The 15,367-nt window shown below is 42.3% G+C and overlaps 2 long non-coding RNA genes across 4 annotated transcripts in view; both read left to right on the top strand.

The window, feature by feature from the left end:
* LOC113252518 (uncharacterized) overlaps window positions 1-15,367 on the top strand; it is a 512,658-nt gene that overhangs the window by 35,195 nt on the left and 462,096 nt on the right. The gene's annotated exons all lie outside the window — the stretch shown is intronic.
* Window positions 8,027-14,471, top strand: LOC130544167 (uncharacterized). The gene is made up of 2 exons (XR_008960203.1): window positions 8,027-8,202; window positions 8,421-14,471. It is a non-coding gene; the product is annotated as an uncharacterized LOC130544167 (long non-coding RNA).

The raw sequence follows: 15,367 nt of genomic DNA, 5'->3' as shown, positions 1-15,367 counted from the left end.
ACAAAGCCTAATATCATCGAAACTCCTGGATCCAACTATGCCTGAAGCTAGGCATTAGGCCTGTCCATCTTGTTATATGACCCAGTGAATTGCTTCCCTCCTCTACCTCTTTCCCCTTAAGTTAGTTTAAGATAGATTTCTCTTGTCTGCAAGTACAGAGGCTTTCTAGAATATATAATGCCTGAGCTGAGTCATAATGGACGAATAGGAATTCATCAGTGAAATGGGGATGGCAGCTGAGGTGGGTAAGATTTTCCAGGCAGAAGGAACATATAAACAAAGGCTTGTGGAGACAATTTCTAAGGAAAATACCTCTGCAAAATAACTATACAGTGGGCATTGTGATTGGCCCAGGCTCCTCTCTTGGAAAAATACTGCTCTGGAGTGGCCAAAATTAATTTGGAAACAGCACCCACAAGACTGTGGCCGTCTGAGTAAAATTTACAAAGCAATAATGAGCTGGGAAAATTCTAGCTCATAAGAATCACTTAACAGCCTTCTGGGATGAAGTTATAAGTGTGATAGACACAGAAGAAGTGACAGAAGAAAATACCTCTAATCAGAAGTTCAATTTAATCTATTAGCGCATACTTACAGAAGTTGGGGGAAATCAGTCACATTTACTGTATGCTCTTCTTCATTTTGAATGGCTGAAAAATACGATGTTTCTCATAATTGCTTATGAGTAACAGAATTGTTTTCACCTGAATTCTGCCATTTTACAAAATTACCAGACTTAATACAGTTGATAATTAAAATGAGTCCTCTATATAGCTTACTCAGTGAGAGTAAAGCCGTAAGCAATTTGAGCATATCGTTCTGTTGCTTGAAATGAGTCTTTGTCTCCTCCTCCTCTCTCCTACTACCTAGATTGACCTATCTTTTAATACCTAATTTCAAATTCTGTTTCCTTCAAGTAGTTGTTTCTGAATACTACAACAGAATCAAGCCCATCCTCTTCTGAATACATGTCTAAGTTTACTACTTGGTCTGTATACTACTTATTGTCTCTTTATCAGATTAACTTGAATTACAACTTGACTTTGGGTTATAGGTCTACTTGGATAGATTACCTGGGGCTAAGGAGCTTTAATACCCATTCCTGATTGATTGATTGATGTGGTTTACACAGTAGATTCTGTATATAACTCTCTGGGAGTCCCACCACCATATCCCTGCCTTTTATGAAAGATGTATCCAGGAATTGTAGTTTCATGGGATACTAATAAATGTTATGAAATATGGCTCTATGATAAAATGTATTTGGGTATTTCATGCATTAGATGAAATACTCTAAATTCAGTAAGTATAGTGCAGTACTTACCAGAACCTTTATTATGCTTCTATTATTCTTCCAAGGGAGGATATAGTTTATAGGTTCATATATTGTTTAACCCGTTTCCCATAGAATTTACTCCGGAATACTGGACTCCTTGGTTTTCTAGAGGAAGATGTGTTACTCTGTTGTTGCTTGATAAATGACTTCTAGAAACATCTTTTCTTCCCAGATACCTGTTTCACTTGGGAGGCAGAATATCTCAAGCTTCTCATTTTACAATAAGAAACAGTCTTGATTTGGCCCAAGACACAGTGAGATGTATGCCATGGTCTTCCAGTTCTTACTTCTCATTTAGGGTGAGTCAGCAATTAACATTGAAAGAACTGTTTCACTAAATGCTGAATTTTATAACTTCCATCACTTACCAGATGGATTCTTCTTCTCTCAAACCTTAGCTCCGAAAGAGGTCAACTTTTTTTTCCTGCTGAATCCTTTCATTCATATTCAAATGTAGGAATAGTTTTAAACACAGTAATTCACCACACCTACCTCAACTTCTACTTAATGGTGTGTAAGAGTTGAGCTTTTAAGCTGATTTCATGAACAGTGGTTTCTGTCCCTGTTCATTCCCATTTGGAAATGCCGGGAAAGACTGTTCATTTCTTCCTTTCATCGTTAGAATTGGTGGCTCCCGGAGTCATGATGTAGAAAGGGTGGGGTGAGGAACAAATGGAGCTCTATTTCTTACTAACTTTGTGGGTTTGGGAAAAAATTTCACTTTTCTGAACCCCAGTTTCTCCACCTGCAAAATTAGAATGTTAGTAAAAAACCTACCGCATTGGGAAATTGTGACCTTTCTCTCTCTCTCTCTCTCTCGTCTTTGCAAGCTGAGATGCAAGACGATCCAAAGCCAGGTTATGACCCTGAGTCCCTCTGTTGCTCATGTCGTTTGTCTTCCTCTGTAGGTGACACTGGTTCCCATACCAGTCTACAGTGGCTGTTCACTTCAGTTTAGCCCACTGCCCTATTGCCACTTTGTCTGAACATGTGGTGTCCACAAACAGTAGGTACCATTTGACTATTTCAGAATATCTGTGGTCAGTCATCACCTGAGATAAAATTTTGGGTTACTTCCCTCAAATGCATCAAAATTGCCTCAGATTGAGTCTTGTATCCCTGATATTCTTTTCTGAGATACACCTTGGAATAATCTTGACTATAAAAGAAATCACCCTCAATTTATTCCATTAATCTTTATCCAAAGCATCACAATCCAATTCTTTTTTTCTTATGTTATGTTAGTCACCACAGAGTACATCATTAGTTTTTGATGTACTCTATCTACAATGATTCATTACAATCAAATTTTTGATCCCCTCTCCCTCTCATTTTTTTTTAAATTGATGAATTTATTTTAACTTTTTGTTATGGAAAACTTCAAACATGCAGAAAAAGAAATAATAGTATATTGAAGTCCCATGTACTCCACACCCAGCTTCAACAATTGCCAATTTATGGACCATCTTGTTTGATCTGTACCTTCTACTTTGTCCTTACTGTGAGATTATTCAGAGATAAGTCCAAGACATCTTGTCATTTTTTCTATAAATATTTCACTATGTATATTTCAAAAATGGTAAAAGCACCTTGTAAAAATATAACTATCACATTTAAAAATTTTAAAATAATTTTAAATATGCCAATTATTTTGAGTGGGGGAAAGGACAAACTGGTAGTTGAGATTCACTACTGAGCCATTGCAGACTGAGAAATTATAACTTGCAAAGCCTGAGCACTTTGCAATCTTGGCCTCTACCCCAATCTGCAGATTAAAAGAATTTGGCAAATTCTAAAATCATGAAAAGGAGAGAAGTAAAGTCTGTGGAATGACCACATAGTATTCCTGTATTCCCACGCCGCAGGGTTATGGGAAGCTAAAGGTTTCTGGAGACTTGTAGTCATGTTTGCTGGGCTGCAATTTTTGACCCTCTCACCAATTGTTAGTAATCACTGTATCATTGATAGAAGGTGATTTATTCTATTTTAGAATCAAAAGTGTTTGCTACAGTATGGATTTGGACCCAAATGGGAGAATCAGTATATTTATGATATTATTATACCTCTCAGGAATGAACAATAAAGAAGAAAAATATCTCCCAGGTAAGTCCTAAGTGTGCTGAGGACCAATAGATATCCCCAAGTGGCAACGTTTTCTTTCAAAGTGTGACAGAGTTCTTTTTTTTAGAAAGGTGCCAAGTTAATTAGCACCTTATAGGACCTTGTTATAGCTCAGAATGACTTTCCATCTGCTGATAATTTAATCATTATACATGTGACACAAGGAAATCGAGCTTCACATTCCGTTACATAGTGTAAATCGACAGTTGGTGAGTGCCGCTCAATAGCTTGATGTCATTAATAAGGCTGTTTCTTAAAGTCATAACAACTATCAAGTTGTTTTCTTGTAGGTTAAAAAAAATAGGCCCAATGCATGTGATAATTTTGTGATGTGAAACAGCCTAGGCACATCTGCTATGCTTTCAGAAGTTGTGGGCTGCCAGTGGGGAAGATTGTATGGGCATTGATCTTTGTTTGAAGTCAAGAAGTTTCCAGAAGGACAGACTGCAGGGCAGGGCAAAGGGCTATACGGCCACAGCTCTTCCGGGTTGTCTTTGCCTGTTGCCGAGGGGGTGAGGGTGGGTCCTGTCCTGCTGTAGAGGACTTCTGCCTGGCTAGTGTGGCGATGTGGCAGAGGCAGCACCACATGGGATGAGGGAAGGAGAGCTTTGTGAACAGATGCCAGTAGACAGGCTTCCTCTGATGCTTCTGTAGCCTTTCAGAATTGGGTCCGGGATGCTCTCTGGTCACAATATTCTTGTTGCTTCAGTGCTGGTGCCCCAGCAGAGTAGCCCAGGGAGTAACCATACAATTTGGGAACAGCAGAAACCATGTCTCCACTCTGACTACCAGCTCAGGTGGCTGGAGCAAGTTCATGCAGAGTCAGCCTGCATGGTTGGCCCTGTATTGCCTCGGGAGTGGGCTTTCTCTCCAACTTGCCCCACAATGCCGTCCTAATCCTTAATGTTGCCTGGAGTTTCTCCATCCGTGACGGTTATATTTTTCTTCCCAAACATCCGTGTAGGTGAACAATAGAAGCCAATCCACATCTTTCAGGTGGGGTAGGGTTAGGTTCAGAGTTAAGAAATTTTCAAAACCAAAGCAAACAGAGGTAAACAAAAGGCAAGACTGGGACAAAAAGAAAGATGGAGGGGGCAGGGGTTTTGGGCTAGCAGCAACGATACTAACTGGGAAAGGTTTGGGCTGGCAAAGCAGAAAGGCTGAAGATACTCTCAGGCTGCTCCAGGAGGGGGCTTGCAGACAGCAGAATTCTGGAAGATCTGAGGGAAAGGACTCCACATGCAGAGGATTAGATTTGCAGAGAGGTGTCTGAGCCCCAACTCCTGCCATCTTTGGTGAGTGGGATTGGAGCAGTGCCCACCCTCGAGGCTGCTGGGACAGAAAGCCCCAGAGGAGTGCGTCTGGGTAGCTCTCCTCAGGGAGGTGGGCACCAGGCGGGCAAGTGCAAGGCAAGATGCAGCAGCTGGCACGATTGTCGGACTGGCTGCCGGAGGGGGTCCTGGTCATCAGTCACCAGCGAAGTGTCCGCAGCCTAGTTTGCAAAGTGTGAAGAATAAGTCACATGGTGGAAGGTATGGTGGCTAAGTGGTCAAACTAAGTAAAATAGACTCCAAATCTGGCTTGTTTTGTGTCCTTGGAATAAGAAATTGCCTAGCTTGAAACCTAAGGATTTTTCCCCCTTCTTAGTAAATAAATCCATAGTAATTATAGAAAAGCAGAAAATGTAGGTAATAAAAGTAAAGAAAATATAGATAGGCAACCCCCCAATACTGTGTTCTATAGAGATTAATCACTTTGATGAACTCAATAGTCTTCTTCTCTCTTTTTCCCTTCCTTCTCTTTGTTCATCTCCCCTCCTAGATGTGTGTGAGTATATAAATGTACATATGTATATAATACCCTATTTTATATCATAAGTTTTCCTCTTAAGATTAAAGGTAACTTTTCATGTGTCTACAACATTATCTGTGATGGCTGAATAATATTCCACTGTGTGAGAGTATTCAGTCTCCTTGCCTAATGATTGATGTGATGCTCTTGCTAGTATTTTCCTTTGGGGAGATTATATTCCCTGCACTGTACCTCTAACAGTGAAGTCCTGTGGTTTTCTGGGGAGAAAAAATGAGGAATACTCCTAGAGTCATGGACTCTCAGGGTGGCAAGAGAACTTGGTTGAGGTTTTGGAAAACCCCAAGCTCACTTTATTTGAGCCATTTGTAACCACCTCACCCCTTGGGTGGTCCAGCGTCTCTGTTGGACAGTGACTAGGAATTCACTATGCCAGAAAGCCACTGATGAGCTAATTAAGTACCCATCATAAAATGTTTTTCCACAAAATGATCCAGAGTCTGCTTTAGAGCATGGGGTCCAGGAGTCAGATAGACTGACTGTAAAGCCCTGGCCTCTCTACCTGCCAGCTCTGTGACTTTTGGCAGAAGGCTTAACCTCTCTGGTCCTTACTTTCCTCGTGTGAAACGTGTACAATAAAAGAGAGCACTCCTCAGACAGTTGTTAGAAATATTAAACAAGACAAGGAGTGTGGAGTGCATAGTAAGATCTCACTAAAAGTCAGCTCCAATTACAATCATGTCTGTACATTATTGGAACAGAATTACTTGTCCCTGCCACTGACAGTCCTGTGGCAGTTTAAAGCTGCTGCATGTGTCAGATCCCCTGTCCCAGTCTTCTCTTTTTTTCTTTTGGAAGTGACTTCATAGGATAGCTACTCAAGCCCCTTCACCCCATCCAGCTCACTCTTCCCGAATATACTAACATTTTTATCCATTTTGAATGGGTTTTAGCTCTTCTCTTCATCCACTTGCTCCCCCACCCCAACTTCCCTAGACAAAAACCTACCTTTGTGACTTGATACCCAGTGAGTTCTCCAATGAGTGCAGAGGGGGGTTCCCTTCCCAGAGCTTCCACCCCATTCCAGCCTTAGGAAACAGGGTGGAGGGGCACCACTGCACAGATGAAGGGGATGTGAAATGTGAACTGTTTAGATCTTCAATATCACTTGCCCTTAAGGGGCAGACTTTGGTGGAATTATCAGTATGAAAACGTTGTGCATTTGGAAGCAACACTGTGAACTTCTTGAGATCAGGGACCTCCCACTGTTCTTTTTTGTTCCCCTAGTTTGTGGGGAACGTGCTATTAATAGTAATTGTGTATTGTGCACTTACTAGGTGCCAGCTACTCTATTAAGTGGCTAAAATGCATTGTAATTCTTCCAACAACCCTATGAAAGAAGTATTCTACTATTGCCACTTTCACAGTTGAGGAACCTAGAATTCAGAGAGATTAAGCAAAATATCCAAAGTAACACAGCTGTTAAGTGTGGGGATTTTTAGCAGGTCAATAAATAACAATATTTTCTTGCTCTCACAAATTCAGAACTAATTGATAAACACAGAGTCAAACACATGAAGATAAAATACTATCTTTAGTTCTTTAAAGTTGAAAGAAAAATGTGGTTGTAAATTTATGGCCAACAGGACTTGTAGACATCTTTTCTTCTTGATGAGTTAAGATTTTGGGAAAGCCCACTCAAGGGAAGATTAGGGATTAAAGAGCATTTTGCTGCCCCACATTGATCTGGAATCAGAGAGAAAATGAAAGTGAGAAGAGAGGAAAAAGGACAGGGAGGGGAGAAGGGAGAGAAGAGATTATGAATTCCCAGAGCTTGCCTCCTTTCAGTAGATTGACTCTACCGAGTCATCCAGCAGGGACAATGAGACCCCACCAATCCAGTGACTTGTGTGGGCAGAGCAAGAAGGAAAGGAGGGCCCTCCGCTAATCCTCGCCTTGGATTTGAACCCAGACCCATCTGACTTTAGGGTGCTTTCAGCAGGCTTCCTTGCCTGTCAGTGGTTTGTTTACTGAACAAGTTTGATTTCCTTTTCAGAATACCTTAGGAAGAAAAAAAAAATCTTTGTAGACTTTTTCATGTATCAGTATTTTTAAGAAAAATTAAATACATAGTATAGTTTTGGTTGGCAGAATTCCTGCTCTTGACACAATGGAGATCTTTGCTTGTGCCAGCAACTCAAAGTGTTTCCACAACTCATGTGATTAGAGCTATTTGCTGCAAACCATTAAGTGACCAAGAAGGTTGACAGATTTTCCAGGTCTTCCCAACCTGACCAGACATCTTGGCTAGACTGATGTCTTTCTCCCATTAGAATAGATCAGAGAAAATGGTGTCTTGCCTCTAATTAAATTCTCATCTTTGCCCAACTGTTTGAAAGGGCAACTGTCTTAAACCTTTGAACTTTATTTGTAATACAAAACTTCAATTAGATAAAGGACAATAATTAGCAGATCTTTTATCTTTGGGCATAATTAAATCTTTAAGAAGGGACATTTTAATCAATGAATTGTAATGACAAGTTCATAAATTAATTAATCCCACCAATGGAGGCTTGGCAGTAATCAATGGATCTTTAAAGAGGTTCAGGGCGAAGGGACATGGCTGTAGGAACACAGATGCTCACTCAGTTCAGTTTGATGTAAAGATTCTAATTTGTTAAGGATTAGCTGGTTCAAAAGATTACCTATTTATTTAAGGGGAAAATCATTTAAAATATTAACTTTTAATGTGAAGAAAAACCTTCTTCTTGCAAGTTTTTGCTTTCAAAACTTTCTTCTTAGAGCTCTCAATTCAGACCATAGCTGCTGATGTACATTTGGACCCTTGTCCGGAAACTGTTTGCCAATTTACTGATTTGGTAGCTAGCTTGAATTAGAAACCAAAACTAAGATGGACTACCATTAGGTATTTAAAGGTTTTTCTTCTTTTTTTTTTTTTTTTTTTAAAGATTTTATTTATTTATGTGACAGAGAGACAGCCAGCGAGAGAGGGAACACAGCAGGGGGAGTGGGAGAGGAAGAAGCAGGCTCATAGCAGAGGAGCCCGATGTGGGACTCGATCCCGGTACACCGGGATCACGCCCTGAGCCGAAGGCAGACACTTTAACGACTGCGCTACCCAGGCGCCCCAAAGGTTTTTCTTCTAAGCCAGGGGTCTGCAGACTTTGGCCCACTTGCTAAATCTGGCCTACTGCCTGTTTTTATAAAGTTTTATTGGAACATAACCGTGCCCAGTTATGTCTCTCTTGCCCATGACCATGTCACAATACAAAGGCAGAGTTGAATAGTAACTATAGAAACAATATCACCTCAGAGCTGAAAATAGGTACTATTTGATTCCTTTTACAAAAAAGTTTGCCAGCCCTGATTTTAAAACGTTACATCCTTTTACCAAACGTTGAGGTTTTTGATGAAATTTAAACTCAATACAGCACTACATAGACAGTGTTTATTGTAAGAATGTAAATTAAGTATTTTCAAATATGAGGTTCTGTGGCTTTATTGGCTTATAAACCAGGTTCCTGGCATTTATCTGGGAAAAAAGCAGGGGAAAAATGATTTGGATGAGGGAGAGGAAGTGGAGCATGCAAAGGTCCCGTGGCAGAAGGAAGCCTGGCTCTTTCAAGGGGTAGAGGGAAGGTCTAAATGGCTTAAAGGAGGGTGAGGGGGAACTGGTTGTGTGTAAAGCCCAGAGGTTAGGCATATTATCAAGGGCTGTAAAGGCCATTATAATAATTTCATAGTGAAAAGTCTAGTCAGGTCCTCTTTTCTGCAAGTTAAAACTCTTCAAGGACTTCACAGCTTTCTTTGATAAAATCCCCGAACCTTATGTGGGATTCAGATCAGGCTTGTTTGCATTGGAAAGGGGAGTTTGGAGGGTGATGGTGAGGGGAGCATAGAGATAGGGGAGTACTAGTGGGGTTAGCAGGGCTCCTCCTCTGAATCCTTCCTCTGGGAACCCCCTATGAGAGAACATATCTATATTGACTTGTAATGATCTCTGTCCCTATATTGTCCACAAATCAACTTAGCTTTTCCAGGGAAGGGTCATCGTCTTGTTTAGCATCGGAACCCCAAGGGGCCTGGTGCTTAGTGTCTCCTGCTTAGCCATAGGAACCTAGAAGAGAGGGGGTTTCCAAGATGAAACCTTGCATCCCACCTCTCTAGAGTGGGATACTCCTAGTCAGTAAGATGTAGTGCCTGGTCTCAACACTCCCTCCGGCTCTCACCTCTGTTAGTATTACCACTTCTACTTCTGTCAACTCTGTTTTATAGCCTTCACTGGAGACATAGAAACAGCTCACCTCTGGAAACAATTGGGGGCCTCTCTTCACACCACTCAGACATGTTATTTGTTCCTAGAGGGCTTTTGGTTATGGATAGAGAATATGTTGATGCATCCTTCGTTCCACAAGCCATCCCTGAAGAAGCAGAAATAGAAGGACAGAGGAAATGTGGCCCCTTTGCCTTCATGCAATCCTTCAGTCCATGTGAATTATCTCATTAAATCTTGACAGTATCTCAGGAGGAGAGGAAGATCCTCCAGAGAAACAGCACCAGGAGGAGATTATCTATCTATCTATCTATCTATCTATCTATCTATCTGACTAACTCAGGGTAACCCCCACGGTAAGGTGGGCAAAGAAGGCCCCCTTGCTGGAGGAACATATGAACTGAAGCCTGAAGGATGAGGTAGAGCAGCTCAGGGAAGAGGGTTGTTGATGCTTTTGGTGCTGTGGGCTGCAAATGCCCTGAGGCAGGAGAGCTTCGTGTGTTCCACAAAAAGAATGAAAGCCGGAGTCATGAGTGGTGTGTCAAGGAGGTGGGTGGTAGTGAGGCATAAATTGAGGTTGGGGCTGTTGTCGGGGGCCCAGCAAGAAGTTTGGAATTTATTCGAAGCAGGAAGGGAAGCTACGGAGAGATTCTAAGTTGGTTATATTCATTTTCTGGGGCTGCCACAAAAAAAATCACCATAAACTTCATGGCTTAAGACAAAAGAAATGTATTCTCTCACAGTTCTGGAGGCCAGAGTCCTTAATCAAGGTGCTGGCAGGTCTCTCTGAAGGCTCTAGGAGAGGATCCTCCCTTGCCTCTCCCAGTCTCTGGTGGCTCCATGTGTTCCTTGGCTTGGGCCTCATTACTCCCCAGGTGCCTCTGTCTTCACATGGTTGTCTTCTCTGAGTCTGTGTGTCATCTCCCTGCTCTTTCTTTAATGAGGCCAGTGGTCACTGGATTGTAGCCCATCTGATATCCAGGATGATCTCATCTCAGGATCCTTAATTACATCTCCAAAGACCTTTATTTCCAAAAAATGTTCCATTCACAGGTACTGGGGATTAGGACATGGACATATCTTTTTTGGGACACAATTCAACCCACTATACAAGAGATAACTTGATCTGCTTTTGAATTTAAGGCTACTGCCTGCTTTCTTGGGACAGGAGATTGGGCTGAAGAGACACAAGCACAGAATTAGAGCTAAGAGGCTGCTGGGAGCTTCCAGATGGGAGGTGACAGAGACTCCCAAACATGGCAGCCCTGTGGTAGGCAGGGGTTAGGGAGGTGCTGTGGGTGGGAATTGCTTTGTCGGGACCCATTTGTGGCCTGAAGGAAGTTACATAAGGTGGGTCTTTTGCAAAGTCGGGTGATTTTTCCTGTCCTCTGGGAGCATGTGCAAAGAGAAGGGCTGAGAAGAGCAAGAAGATACTATTTCAGGGAAGGGTCTGACCCAGTACATAGAAGATGCTCAACATACCATCAGCATATGCTGGTAGAATAAGTACAAGCAGAAGATTATTCCAGAAGCATTCTTCTCTGAGTGTGTGTTGGCTTTGGGCAAGGATGCAGGTCTTCCCTTTCCAAGATGTTTAAAAAAAATAGCAAGCTTGTTTGAACGGGGCTTAGAGTGCCTTGGCAGGGAGACATTGGACACTTGGAAATATTACTATTATTTCTGGAGCCAAATTTAGCAAGGACAGCTCTGTCTTTAATTACTAGTTGGTGCTGAGTTGTACAGGCAAATGATTACATGCACAATTAGTTATCCCCACAAGTAGCCAATTATGGGAACGATTATTTAAGAGAATTGTGGCTCCTGCTAAAAGGACTTTACATTCTAGCCTCAAAATACATTTCTGTATAAAAATTCCTCTTATTGCATGTATTATTATTTTTTTCCTATCTGCTGGGCTGCTAGAAAAAGCGGCTCTGTGGTCTCATTTGATCTTTGGGGCACTATGAGAGCTGGGAAAGAGTGAGGTCGAGAGCTGGAAGCTCTGCCAGGACCCATCTCACTACAGAGACCACATCTGAACCCTAGATATGGAGTCTAGGGGAAGACATAGGCCTTTGGATGGTCAATAGGGGATCATTAGGGAGCACGTGGAGCCCTATGGCCTGACCACAGGTCACTGCAACTTGTTAACAGTTTCCACTGCTTTCTGAGGACTGTGCTTCTTACCTAGGCCACTTCTGCCTCCAGAGCATTACGATCCCTCCATGCAGACTTGTCATAAAATCATAAGCTCTCAGGACCAGAAGGGACATAAACATCATCTGGTCCATCTGTCTCATTTCAGAGATGATAAAACTAGGGCCAGATGGGCAAAGGACTCATCCAGCAGTCGTTAAGTCCAGCTGAAGTATGACCCCTGCTTGATTCTAAGCCCTTGGCTCTTTCTGCCATGCCATGCCTACTGCTGAGGGTACCAGCTATGGGTCAGTGCGCTGTGACCATTATGATCAAGTGGCAGCCTAATGTCTGGCACACACTGGGAACCAAGCCAAGTAGAATTGGAAGGGACTCCAGAGAACCTTCTAGTTTAGATCTCTAATTTCATATCTGAGTGGAATTTGGAAAATGTATTTATCTAAGATTCTTTTCTCCCTTTGAACATTTCTCATGATGTAGGCCTTGAAACCTCCATCATCAACCCTAACCTCACTCACAGAGGATAAACTGCAAATCCAAATGCCAGTGTTTCAGTTGGTACATATAAACCCTGTCCCCTGCCCCCAAATATAAAGTGTGCTTTGGTGTTGCTGTGTTAACTACTACTGATCAATAGTCAGGGTTTTTTTGTTCTTCTTTTCATAGTGATATCTGCTGTTGTACCTTAGTATGATATATTATATATCTGCTCCCAATTCTTCAGTACCCTGCCCTAGTATTTTATAGCCATATCCTTGCCAAGATCTCATGGTGGGTGAAATGTACTTTCCTGCTTCTTGAATTTGGATTTGGCCATGCACTTTGTTTTGGTTAAAGAGTTGCTAGTATATGTGACATGAGCAGAGCTTTGGAGAATGGTTACAGCTGTAGGCATGCTCTTTTGTGAATAGGCTATATCCTTAGTTACCCCGCTCATTGACCACACTTTGAAATCTGGAATGAAGAAATGAATAGATAATTGGGACTTGGCAATTTTCACTCTTTGACTTTCACTTTCACTCTTTAACTCTTGTCGTCTGACTGCAGATGTCTCTCTGTACAAGAAAAGGACTCCTTTATGTTGTATTAGGAAAGAACAAACATACAAGTAGTTTTTAAATCCAGCAGTCTTATTTTCTTTCCCCCTCAGAATGAAAGAAACCAGCTAGCAATGTTTTATAGGCCTCAACTGGCTGTCCGATAAACTTACCTCTGGCAAGATCTAACAGCATTTTTGTGTATCTTTCAAAGGCCACCCGGTGACCTTTGCTAGGTAAGCTGGAAGTAATAAATGGATCTGTTCACTACATATTTCTCTTGTTGGCTGCTCAGGGTTCTTTGCCTTTTCTGGAGTCAGGAGACCAGGCTCTGAAAAGATGCTGGTTTCACTTTATGAGAATGCACATCCAGTTTGTTCTCTGGGGGACCATGACCTAAGCCTTCCTTCTCCTGGGACACCAAAACCTTTTGGTTCTAGAGGTAACATCTTTTGCAACCTTCGCACATTTGAAGATCAACAACCAGCCATTTTGTGGACTGTCATTCAGTATGGGTTTCCCTGATGTTTGCTTATGCTTACAAGGAGGTTATGCATTTTTGGCAAGAAATTGCAGAGGTAATTCTGGGTCCTTCTTGGTGCATCATACCAGCAGGCACATGATGTGGGCATGTCTCATTGCTGTGAGGTTAGTTTTGATTATTTGGTTAAAGTAGCATCTGGCAGATCTCTCCACTTTAAAATTATTCTTTTACCCTTTGTAATTAATAATTATCCTGAAGGGAGATTCTTTGAGAGTATGCAAATATCCTGTTTTTGCATAATTCTTTCAGCCCACTAACTTCAGAATCTGTTACTGATTCTCCACCTGCCTTTTAAGCTTGAGAGGTCTTTAGGGGTTGGCCCTAGGCCCTTTTGTCATTCTCCATATCCTACCTAGCACATCTGGTACACTCCCTAGCTTTGGTTACATCTAAATGCCACCAGCTCCTGTGGCTGCACTTCCAGGCTGGCTTTCCCCTTGGGAGGATTCTGTGTGGCTGTATTCAGGGGCATATCACCTAACCACCCCCATACCCATTTTGTCATCTTGGTGCATAGCACCTCTCAAATGGCCTCTCCATGCTTCCCTACCTCATCAACTGTCATGGCCTACACCCACTTACTCATACTACAAAGCTGGGACAGTCCATCCTCATTCTCTCCATTTGATTAATCACTGATACCTGTTGATTCTGTTTCCTTCCTCTTTCCAATCCTTTCCATGTCCACAGCCAGAACCACAAATTGAAACCACAGTCATCTCTGGCCACACAGTCATCTCTGCCCAGGACTATTGCTTTGCCTTTGTAACTGGTCCGTTGGCTCTTAGTAATTCCCTTATGTTATGCTTTCTCCATAACTCCCAATGCAGCTGTGTTCATGCCTCTTTCCCATTATGTAGGATATGCTAATGTAAATCTTGGTGACCCACACTTTGAGATATTATGTAGCCATTGCTAACAATGAGCTAGTCATATACCAGGGGATTTAGGAGTACTGGATGAATGAGTGCATGCATGCATACATGCAAGAGTGACAGTTGAAGAAAGGGAACAACTTTCTCCTACCTTGTGTTGATTGCTCCAATGGAATGTTGCCCAGGACTGGGACTAAGGGGTGACAAATGAGGCATATACCTCAGATGCTAAATTTAAGGGAGTGCCAAAACACTCAATAAGGAGGATAATTTTGCAATGCATTAAAAAAAATAAAAATTAATATAAAGAAATCCATGATGAACAAAATGTCAAAATTGAAATATAGACAAGATCTTTATTAAATATTACTCACCTTACCCCACTCCTGTTCCTCCCATTACCAAGGGGGGCATTTAGCTCAGCAAATTATAATCACTTAGAACAGGAGTTCTCAAGGTGGGGGAGAGTGACTTTGCCTCCTCTCCCCGCCCTGCAGGGGGCAGTTTGCAGTGTCTGGAGATGCTTTTGGGTGTCACACCAGGGTGGGAGGGGTGTGGTCCCGGCATCTGGTGGTAGAGGTCAGGGATGCTGCTAAACGTCCTCCTATGCACAGGGCAGCCCCCACAACGAAGAACCATCTGGCTCCAGATGTCAGTGGTACCAAGAGTGATAAACCTTGCCTTAGAGGTAACTTAAAAAGTACTGTATCCTTGTCTTTAAATGCTCTGCATAGGGGTGCCTGGGTGGCTCAGTCAGTTAAGCGTCTGCCTTTGGCTCAGGTCATGATCCCAGGGTCCTGGGATTGAGCCCTGCGTCGGGCTCCCTGCTCAGCGGGGAATCTGCTTCCCCCTCTCCCTTTGCTGCTCCCCCTGCTTGTGTGCTCTCTGTCTCAAATAAATAAATAAAAGCTTTTTTTTTTAAAGATTTTATTTATTTATTTGACAGAGAGAGACAGCCAACGAGAGAGGGAACACAAGCAGGGGGAGTGGGAGAGGAAGAAGCAGGCACCCAGCAGAGGAGCCTGACGTGGGGCTCGATCCCAGAACTCTGGGATCACTCCCTGAGCCGAAGGCAGACGCTTAACGACTGCGCCACCCAGGTGCCCCAATAAAAGCTTTTTTAAAAAAATAAAGGCTCTGCATAACTAGAGAGAATATGTCAAGGAAAGTCTGGCAGAGGTACACCTCAGTAGT

This window comes from Ursus arctos, unplaced genomic scaffold (genome assembly GCF_023065955.2).
Source record: "Ursus arctos isolate Adak ecotype North America unplaced genomic scaffold, UrsArc2.0 scaffold_19, whole genome shotgun sequence".
NCBI lineage: Eukaryota > Metazoa > Chordata > Mammalia > Carnivora > Ursidae > Ursus > Ursus arctos.
This window is presented reverse-complemented; position numbering and strand designations above follow the sequence as displayed.